Genomic DNA, 10,908 nt, shown 5'->3' on the forward strand with positions numbered 1-10,908 from the left:
ACATTTGCATAGAATGTTCTAGAACTGGGCCTACAGCCGTGATGTCACTGGATGACATCACAATGATGGATTTGTGATGGTGGGACTCCATGTTGGATGCACAGAACTTCAGAAAGAAGATTGGACGCCATCATGAGGATTCATAGGCGTCTGCGGTATGTTGATCGGCGGCTGCTGGTCAACTCTCTCTCATCCTGCATGTCGATTTGCTCATTCCTTCTGACCCGATTCAGGAAACTGAATCAAAAATGGAGGACTCTGATGAGGAACTCCAGCTTCCTGGCCAAGAAATCAACCATCATAACACAGGTCAGGAGCTTCTTCAGGTCAGTTGCCTTAAGACGTAAAAACCACGTCATCCGCCATGACATAGCTGAGAAGACACCAACTATTTTTATTGCTGATCCAAACGTTGCACATGAGGGGCCCCTAATACCACAAGGCATGTCCCTGGGAGAAAAAACGGAAAATGGGGAACCCCCACAAAAAAGACCTCGGGACGCTGATACTGTAGAGCCATTCCTTGACCACAAAGCACCACCTTCTAAAAAAACACCAAAGAGCTGTAAGCGACGATGTAATAGAAAGACTCGTCAAAAACAACACACAGCAATGAAGGATAATGTCTCTTTAAATTTTGAGACCCTTAAAACATCGGACAAGAAAATGGCTGAGTCTGCTGAAGACCTTTTAAAGGCATCTCGTGAAGCTTCCAAAGCCAGTCTTAAACGGAAAGCACCAACCTCCAATGACAGTCAGTCCGGGACATTTCCACCAGCCAAAAGAGCTGCGGCAGAAAACATGTCCGCTCCATCTACCAAAGATGTAGGAAGCCCGGAGCTGGGAACATCACAAGTGGAGATGGCCTATACCCGGAGAGCACAGAACAACTTGTCTCCAAAGCACTTATCCATCCTGAAGAGCAGCGGCCAGGAAGGCATGCTGGACGATGACATCATTAATAAGGCCCAGGATCTCCTGCAGAATCAGTTTGGGGACTTTGATGGCCTGCAGCCCGCCGCTGCTATTCTCTTTCCAGGGTACAGTGTGCTAAAGAAGGCCGTACAAATCCACTACGACGAGGACAGGGTGCACTGGCTGACCACCTGCTTCAAAAATAGCGACATCCTAGTGGCCGACAGCATTAAAACCAGCAAATTGCCTCTATGTGTTTGCGAGCAGATTAATAACATCTACAGTGTAGTGGTCAATGAGCCCCTGAAAAATCTAAAATTTCTCAACGTGGATCAGCAGAGAAACACCTATGACTGTGGGGTGTTCGCCATAGCATTTGCCTTTGAGTTTCTGGCAGATGACGGTGAACCCACGGCGATCTTCCAGCACGATGTGATGAGAGACCATCTAATATCCTAATATCCTGCCTACAGAATGGCAGGATCACAGGCTTTCCCAAAAGGGTCAATTAGCGACTCCATGTCTTTCATGACATGTCGAGTCTATGATGGGCCAAGAGATCGCCCTGACCAGAAGCCTGATATTACCGAAACAGACCTGGATCCTCTACTTTACCAAAGCTGCAGCCTCTACCCAATCCCAGATTACAACCGCTGGCCCATGGCACAGGTCTACAACCCACAGACTTGTTGGCATCGGTAAGTGACTATTCTAAGTTTGATCATTTCCGTGTACGGATTGTAATAATGTCTTCTCATGTGATAATATATGTATGTGTAGAAAGTACTTAGACAACACCAAATGTTCGGGGTAATCACACCCCACAAACATTGGCCTTTTAGCCTATGGGCCCCATAACTTTGCTGTGTCTATAGTTATACCTATTTATGAGGGAAGGGGGGGTAGCCTAGTTTATTATGTTAACTCGGTCCTACAGACCCGATTATCAGGCAGTTGTGTCCCAGGAACATTTCTCAGACTATCAGATGATAGGGACCACATCCATGAGGAGACCTTGTATCCTCATTGTGTATATTGATATTGTTTTCTGTATAATTTGGACACAGCGGTATCCACTGGTCACCACTGGAAATGAAAACAGCCTGGGGTTAAGAAGGCAATTGCAGCAGATCGGATCACCAGAGGTCTGAGACAAAATGAGGTGCAGAAGAAACCATCTCCTGATCTTCACCAGTGACCCCTGCTAGAAGGTATTGGCCTTAAGAACCAAAAAGAGCCCTAAATAAGGTAAGATCCTTGTTATAGGAGTCATAAAATATGATGCGATTTATAACAGGAGCTCATAATAATAATAGACATGATGCCAAATTCTGGAGACACCAGAGTGATGACACAGAATAATGTAGGATTTAGATTCTCCACGAAGATGATTAGAGCAGTAGACATTAGTGGAAAATCATCCAAATCGCCTGATACATGGCATATAAGAATGATAAAATTCTAACTGCCTACAGTCGCTACTAGGGGGAGCTCCCATTGACCTTGATATGTAGATTACCTTGAGCAATGGCTCACAGAATTTTAACTATGGAAGTGTGTAATAAAGCAGAGGTTTTGGTGATTTGTATCAGGAAAACTGAGCTCCAAACCTTCCTGAGCTCCAAAAATATATGAAAAAAAATCATCCCACGCTTATAAGGTGTATTCTGTTTATGTTGGATACAGCAGTGGGTCCCAGAACAAGAATAACAGCTATAACAGTCAATGACATTGATAAGCGTTGGTATCGCTGTTAGAAACATGGGCCCAAGTTTAATACAGTAAATTGTGTGTCACTTACATGTAATTTTTCGTTCTTCCATGTTCAGTCATAATTAGTTATATTTTTTGCATCTGCAGATCACTGTACCAGAGCGGGGGTCTCACTGTGTCCCTGCAATGAATATGGGATACAGCTGGAGGTGATGACTCTACCACAAGTCAGCGACATGGTGGCCACCATGTCAGGATCAGATGACCTGCACTTCAGCAAGAGGCAGATTCCGGGCTCGGTCTCTGCACTCACCCACCGGACTTTCTGCAGTCAGACGTATTCACTAAAGAAGTGAGTTTCCTGCTGCATCAAAGGCAGATTCCAGGCTTGGTCTCTGCATTCACCACTGGACTTGACATTCACCGGACTTTCCGCAGACAGATGTATTCACCAAAGAAGTGAGTTTCCTGCTGCATCAAAGGCAGATTCCAGGCTTGGTCTCTGCATTCACCACTGGACTTGTCATTCACCGGACTTTCCGCAGACAGGTGTATTCACCAAAGTAGTGAGTTTCCTGCTGCATCAAAGGCAGATTCCAGGCTTGGTCTCTGCAATAACCACTGGACTTGTCATTCACCGGACTTTCCGCAGACAGGTGTATTCACCAAAGAAGTGAATTTCCTGCTGCATCAAAAGGCAGGTTCTAGGCTTGGTCTCTGCAGAAGTCAACCTACTTGACATTCACCAGTTTTCCACCGCCTAGGGGAGGGGCAGTCCTTCAGCCATGGCTCCCTAGAGGTTTCCTCCACTGGGGGTTTTTCCTCTCCTGAGTGCTGAAGGCCCGACTCACCATGAGTCAAAGGCCCATCATCAACAGAACCACATTTAAGACCAGTGCCCTGACTTCTAATGAGAACAACTACTGTACATTTGATACCTTGCAGTTAATAAAGAAGTCAGTGTATATTAAGTAGTGGTGTGTCTGAGTCTCTTTATGAATCTTCATAGTCAACTGGATGGGGGTGCAGGGTGTCGGACCCTTGCTGCTCAGATAGTTATGGCCTTTCTTGGTTTTACAGCTAGGCTTATTTTTTTTATTCCCTACCTACAGTGGAGGACTGATTGGTGGGGACTGATGGGTCCCCCATGATCATAAGAATGGGGATCCTGTGTCCCCGAAGAAATGGAATGGTAGGTCAATCATGTTCCCTTCTGCTTCATTTAGTGTCTATGGGACTTCTGGAAATAGCTGAGCATTGTACTCGACTATCTCCAGCAGACCCATGGAGAGTAGCTATGTGCACGCTCGACCTGCCACTTAATTCATAAGTGGACACAGGATCCAGTTCTCGTGATCAGAGGTGGTCCCATAAATTTTGTGGATAGAGGTAAGTTTTGTATCGACAGAAACTATATCCGGACCACATACCCCTTGAAATCAACAGGCGTGCAAAAATGTGGATGTAACATGGACCATATCCAGATTTTTGTTTTTGCGAATCCGCAATTTGTAGACCGCAAAACAGATATCGTTGTGTGCGTTGAGGGTTATATGATATAGATTTTTTTTACAGAAAAAATAAAAATATTAAGAGGTAGAGTCAGCGATGTACCTCCAACGGAGGCAGACCACTCAGTTGCTATGGGACCCCTGGAGGAAGGGGGCCCAGTCTTGGACAAAAGGCCTACCTCCTAATTACACTTAATTCTCGCTCCTGTCTTGAGTCCCTTGTCTGGGGCTCAGGCTCTGCTTTCCAGCTCCCTGCTTCCTCTGTCCTGTCCTCGGGGCCCCCCTTTACTCAGTACATCATCAGTGGCTAGCTCTGCACCCGCTGGAGTCCCGACTTCATTCCTCTGCAAGTGACAGTGTAGAGGATGATGAGAGTGACTTCTGCGAAAAACGATGACTTTAGGTAAAAAGTGAGTGTGCTGTCAGTAATATGTGTTTTGGTGTGAAGTGAACCCCTCATTTCCAGTGCTGAACCCCCAGTTCTGCTCTGCAGACCGACATAGTGTAATGCTGCCATGTCCTGCTCTGTGCACTCAGGTATAGTAAGTGTCTCTGTGTCAGCTTCATGCACTGATGTAGAGACACATTTTTTGTCCTGCTTTACACTGCAGCTTAGCTCCATATGGGCATTACTATGACCACAGGAAACATCCTATCACATTACAGATGTGGGGCTGCATGCAACTACCTGAGACACAATAAGGGGGCACTCCAAAATAAAATACTGGAACATGTATGAAAGAGATTAACTTGGTGGTATGGAAACCTATCCACATGTGTAGATGAAACCATATGGGTAATGTAGAAGAGACAGCGGCATAAGGATGTATATGACGGTAGAATATAAGAGAAATACATGATCGGCATGCATATAAAGTTAAAACGGTGTCTTCTCCTATGGGCTGAGTTTCCACAAGGAACAATAAATTGACCAGGTTGAAACCCAGTATGCCCTGTACCTTCCCATTCACAATACATTTTGAGCCTCATGCCCGTACAGAAATGCCCACTTTGGGCACATTGGCACAAGTGCTGCCCCTTTAGGGTCCGTTTTGCAGGATGATCAGGAGCCAGGATCTCAGAGCAGATGGGGTATAATACTGCATCCCTATCTTGACTCACAGGAAGAAATTAGGAAAGTTACACATTCATACCCTAGAAATATAGTTGTGCTTTTATTCCATTCACATTCTATGTAGAATCCCCATCATCATATACAGTCAGGTCCATAAATATTGGGACATCGACAGAATTCTAACATTTTTGACTCTATACACCACCACAATGGATTGGAAATGAAACGATCAAGATGTGCTTTAACTGCAGACTGTCCGCTTTAATTTGAGGGTATTTACATCCAAATCAGGTGAACGGTGTAGGAATTACAACAGTTTGCATATGTGCCTCCCACTTGTTAAGGGACCAAAAGTAATGGGACAATTGGCTTCTCAGCTGTTCCATGGCCAGGTGTGTGTTATTCCCTCATTATCCCAATTACAATGAGCAGATAAAAGGTCCAGAGTTCATTTCAAGTGTGCTATTTGATTTTGGAATCTGTTGCTGTCAACTCTCAAGATGAGATACAAAGAGCTGTCACTATCAGTGAAGCAAGCCATCATTAGGCTGAATAAACAAAACAAACCCATCAGAGAGATAGCAAAAACATAATGCCTGGCCAAAACAACTGTTTGGAACATTCTTAAAAAGAAGGAACGCACCGGTGAGCTCAGCAACACCAAAAGACCCGGAAGACCACAGAAAACAACTGTGGTGGATGACCAAAGAATTCTTCCCCTAGTGAAGAAAACACCCTTCACAACAGTTGGCCAGATCAAGAACACTCTCCAGGAGGTAGGTGTATTTGTGTCAAAGTCAACAATCAAGAGAAGACTTCACCAGAGTGAATACAAAGGGTTCACCACAAGATGTAAACCATTGGTGAGCCTCAAAAACAGGAAGGCCAGATTAGAGTTTGCCAAACAACATCTAAAAAAGCCTTCACAGTTCTGGAACAACATCTTATGGACAGATGAGACCAAGATCAACTTATACCAGAGTGATGCGAAGAGAAGAGTATGGAGAAGGAAAGGAACTGCTCATGATCCTAAGCATACCACCTCATCAGTGAAGCATGGTGGTAGTAGTGTCATGGCGTGGGCATGTATGGCTGCCAATGGAACTGGTTCTCTTGTATTTATTGATGATGTGACTGCTGACAAAAGCAGCAGGATGAATTCTGAAGTGTTTCGGGCAATATTATCTGCTCATATTCAGTCAAATGCTTCCGAACTCATTGGACGTCGCTTCACAGTGCATATGGACAATGACCCAGTGGCGTTGCTAGGGCTGGTGTCACCCGGTGCGGTAGAAAATGGTAGGGGGGCATCCGTTAGCTCAGCAGCCCCCCCCCCCCCCCCCCTAGCAGTCAGAGCCTGGTCTCGGGAAGGGCACTTCCAGATTATTTTCTGTCCGCCGCCACAAAACAATGGTGCTTATAGAACAGACTCCACAGTGTAGAGGTATAATGTATATTGCGTGGCACAGTGTATGCTATATGTGTATAACAAACATATTTCACTTGAAAACTTACAATTACTTGGCTTGGCCCTTGGGGATCTCGGACGCCACTTCAACACTTTGGCCGGGGGCTCGGTGGAGCTAATGTTGTGCTTTATCCTAATGAGAAAGATTTCATAATAAGGATTTGGAGAAGGGGCAGAGGGATAGCAGAGCAGGGAGAGGCTGGTGTTGCTACTAGGGGGCTCATACCATGGGGGAGAAATAAAGCCCACCATAATGCCCCCCAGTAGTAATAATTCTCCTTATAATGTGACAGTGGAAAAAATACCCCCTTGTAATGCCCCCAGTTGAGCTAATGTCCCCATATTGCCCCCAGATTGTCCCAGTATAATATACCCCTATATAGTGCCCCCAGTAAATTCCCCCATAGTGCTCCTCTCCCCCCTTCCTGATAGAGCCCCCCTAATGTACCAGTATAAAATGCCCCACATATAGTGCCCCAGTAAATGCCCTCAGTGTCCGGCCTCTGATAGGCTGCCGGCCTAGTGTCCCTCATAATGCCCCCCAATAATGTGCCAGTAAATGTCCCCATAGATTCCCCCCCATCATGTGCCAGTATCAAGTGCCTCTCTCCTCCCCTCACATGTCCCAGTATCATATTGCCATCTCTCCCCCCAATGTGCCAGTATCATAGTGCCATCTCCCCCCCCAATGTGCCAGTATCAAGTGCCTCTCTCTTTCCCACCCCCCATCTGCCAGTATCATAGTGCAAAACCCCCCCATGTGCCAGTATCAAGTGCCAACCCCCCCCCATGTGCCAGTTTCAAGTGCCTCTCTCCTCCCCCCCATGTCCCAGTATCATAGTGCCATCTCCCCACCAAAAAAAGTTCCAGTATCAAGTGCCTCTCTCCCCCCCATGTGCCAGTATCCTAGTGCCATCTCCCCCCCAATGTGCCAGTATTAAGTGCCTCTCTCCTTCCCACCCCCCATGTGCCAGTATCAAGTGTCAACCCCCCCCATATGCCAGTATCAAGTGCCTCTCTCCTCCCCCCATGTCCCAGTATCATAGTGCCTTCTCCCCCCCCAAAAGTGCCAATATCAAGAGCCTCTCCCCCCCATGTGCCAGTATCATAGTGCCATCTCCCCCCCATGTGCCAGTATAAAGTTCCTCTCTCCTTCTCACCCACCATATGTGCCAATATCATAGTGCCAGCTCCCCCCTCCTAATGTGCCAGTATCAAGTGCCTCTCTCCTCCCCCCCATGTCCCAGTATCATAGTGCCATCTCGCCCCCCCCCCAAAAGTGAAAGTATCAAGTGCCTCTCTCCTCCCCCAGATGTGCCAGTATCATAGTGCCAACCCCCCCATGTGCCAGTATCATAGTGCCAACCCCCCATGTGCCAGTATCAAGTGCCTCCACCTCCCCCCCATGTGGCAGTAACAGTCGGGTATTAAAAAACACTTATACTTACCTCCATGTCAGCGATGCGATGCAATGCAGCCTCTTCCTGTGTTCCGCGCTGTATGTCCATATATGGAGTCAGTGCTTGTGTTTTCTAATTTAGCCTGTATTTCAGAAAAGTTTCTGCTGGGATTCGAACCCACGACCTTCTGTATCAGATGCAAAGCACTTAACTACACAGCTATAAGAGCTGCATAACCACTAAGCTATAAGAGCTGCATAACCACTGACTGAAAAATATGAGACTTCTACTGTAGACTCTGTCATAGCTAGCTAAGTGTACATCTATACACATGACAGCTGCCCCAACACACCCAGCACTGCTATATCTCTATATGACAGCTGTCCCAGCACACTCAAATCTTCTATATCTCTATATATGATAGCTGCCCCAGCACACCCAGCTCTGCTATATCTAATACACATGACAGCTGCCCCAGCACACTCAGCTCTACTATTTCTCTATATATGACAGCTGCCCCAGCACACCCAGCTCTGCTACATCTATACACATGACAGCGGCCCCTGCACACTTAGCTCTGCTATATCTATATATCTTTAAGTATTACTATAAAGTAGATAGATATACGTATAGAGATATAGCAGAGCTGAGTGTGCTGGGGTAGCTGTCATATGTATAGATGTAGCAGAGCTGGGTGTGCTTGGGCAGCTGTCATGTGTATAGATGTAGCAGAGGTGGGTGTGCTGGGGCAGCTGTCATACATAGAGATATGGTAGAGCTTAGTGTGATGGGGCAGCTGTCATGTGTATTAGATGTAGCAGAGCTGGGTGTGCTGGGGCAGCTATCATATATAGAGATATAGCAGAGCTGAGTGTGCTGGGACAGCTGTCATATATAGATATAGTAGTGCTGGGTGTGTTGGGGCAGCTGTCCTGTGTATAGATGTACACTTAGCCAGCTATAACAGAGAAATCAAAAAAAAATTCATGCAGCTCTTATAGCTGTGTGGTTAAGTGCTTTGCCTCTGATACAGAAGGTTGTGGGTTTTAATCCCAGACACATCTCTCAATACAGATGACTATGCCTGGGATTTGTAAATGAGAAACGTGCAGGTTGTGACACAGGCAGGGGGCCCGCACTCTCTGCACCCCACTGCACACTGCAAAAGCAACCAAAGAGTTTTTTAAGGGAAAGAATTGGAATGTTTGAAGCAATCACCTGACCTGAATCCGATTGAGCATGCATTTCACTTGCAGAAGATAGAACTGAAGGGAAAATGCCCCAAGAACAAGCAGGAACTGAAGATAGTTGCAGTAGAGGCCTGGCAGAGCATCACCAGGGATGAAACCCAGCATCTGTTGATGTCGATGCGTTCCAGACTTCAGGCAAAGGATTTGCAACCAAATATTTAAAAGTGAAAGTTTGATTTTTGATTATTATTCTGTCCCATTACTTTTGGTTCCTTAACAAGTGGGAGGCACATATGCAAACTGTTGTAATTCCTACACCGTTCACCTGATTTGGATGTAAATACCCTCAAATTAAAGCGGACAGTCTGCAGTTAAAGCACATCTTGTTCGTTTCATTTCAAATCCATTGTGGTGGTGTATAGAGCCCAAAATGTTAGAATAATGTCGATGTCCCAATATTTATGGACCTGACTGTAAAGCATCAGCGCGTCAGCTTCTCACTGCTGTTATCAATGTAATCTACAGAGCAAATATACAGAAGGAAAGGCACACACCGCCTCCTGTAGAAATTACACAGGTTGTTACTTTTCAAAACCATATTAAAGTCTAGAGATGGCTATAATATACTAAAAAGATCAGCAACTGTGAACATACATTACATCACTTATGCCATACTGATCCAGAATTATAGACTGTATTATACCCCAGAGCTGCACTCACTATTCTGTTAATGAAATCACTGTGTACATACATTACTTATCCTGTAGTGATCCTGAGTTACATCCTGTATTATACTCCAGAGCTGCACTCACTATTCTGCTGGTGAAATCACTGTGTACATACATTACTTATCCTGTAGTGATCCTGAGTTTTACAGCAAGACACGGAGGCTCATATTGCTATCTCCTTCTTTACTGTCCACCAATAGCAGCAAAGGAAAAAATTTACAAACAAGGAATAACTATAGCAACCAAGGTCCCTCCCCTACAGCCCCTATAATAGGCAGCTCCTCCTGTGGACCTTCCTCTTTCTTTGCTGCTGCCATCAGTTATGTACACCTATATACTTCTCTTGTGATATTGCTGTACTCTGGTATATTGTATGCATGTTATGGTTTTGTTGCGCTGCCTTTCTCTAGGGTGACTAACCCTTGCCTGCAGCGCTCCGCGGGTTTCTACACACTTTGTTATCCTCATTAAGTCTTCCCCTGTCATTGCCCATTGCGGTTTTCTGCTCCGGTTGGCTTACCCCATCTCCCTTTACCGCGCAGTATCTCGAACCCCGCCGCTTGCCTCCGCGTTAGGAGGCGGTGCCCCTCCCTCTTTTTGCTGCGCCTTACCTTGCCCGCGATTTGGGCCTCGCTCCCCAGTAGGCCGCGAGATCTTGGCGGCCATCTTGCTTGTGATGACGCGATTGTCTCGCGAGATCTCGGCGGCCATTTTCATTTAGTTGGACGCGATTTCTCGCGGGATTTCGTATGTCTATTCCGCTCCACAGCGCTTCCTGCATCCCTGCACGCTGCTCCTGCCAGCCGGTCGTTTTTTCCACCTTGGGGTACTTTTGATTGCGTGGAATATCAGCGCTTAGCAGTTCTATGATTAGGTTATAGCGTAGCCCTATTTGCGTCCTCTTGCTT

The 10,908-nt window shown here is 46.0% G+C and overlaps 1 long non-coding RNA gene across 1 annotated transcript; it reads left to right on the plus strand.

Annotated features, from left to right (window-relative positions):
* Positions 1–1,980: 1,980 nt before the first annotated feature.
* LOC120991800 lies at positions 1,981–3,026 on the plus strand. Its single transcript, XR_005776817.1, has 2 exons — positions 1,981–2,163; positions 2,776–3,026. It is a non-coding gene; the product is annotated as an uncharacterized LOC120991800 (long non-coding RNA).
* The last annotated feature ends 7,882 nt before the right edge of the window (positions 3,027–10,908 follow it).

Source organism: Bufo bufo, chromosome 2 (assembly GCF_905171765.1).
Source record: "Bufo bufo chromosome 2, aBufBuf1.1, whole genome shotgun sequence".
Classification (NCBI taxonomy): Eukaryota; Metazoa; Chordata; class Amphibia; order Anura; family Bufonidae; genus Bufo; species Bufo bufo.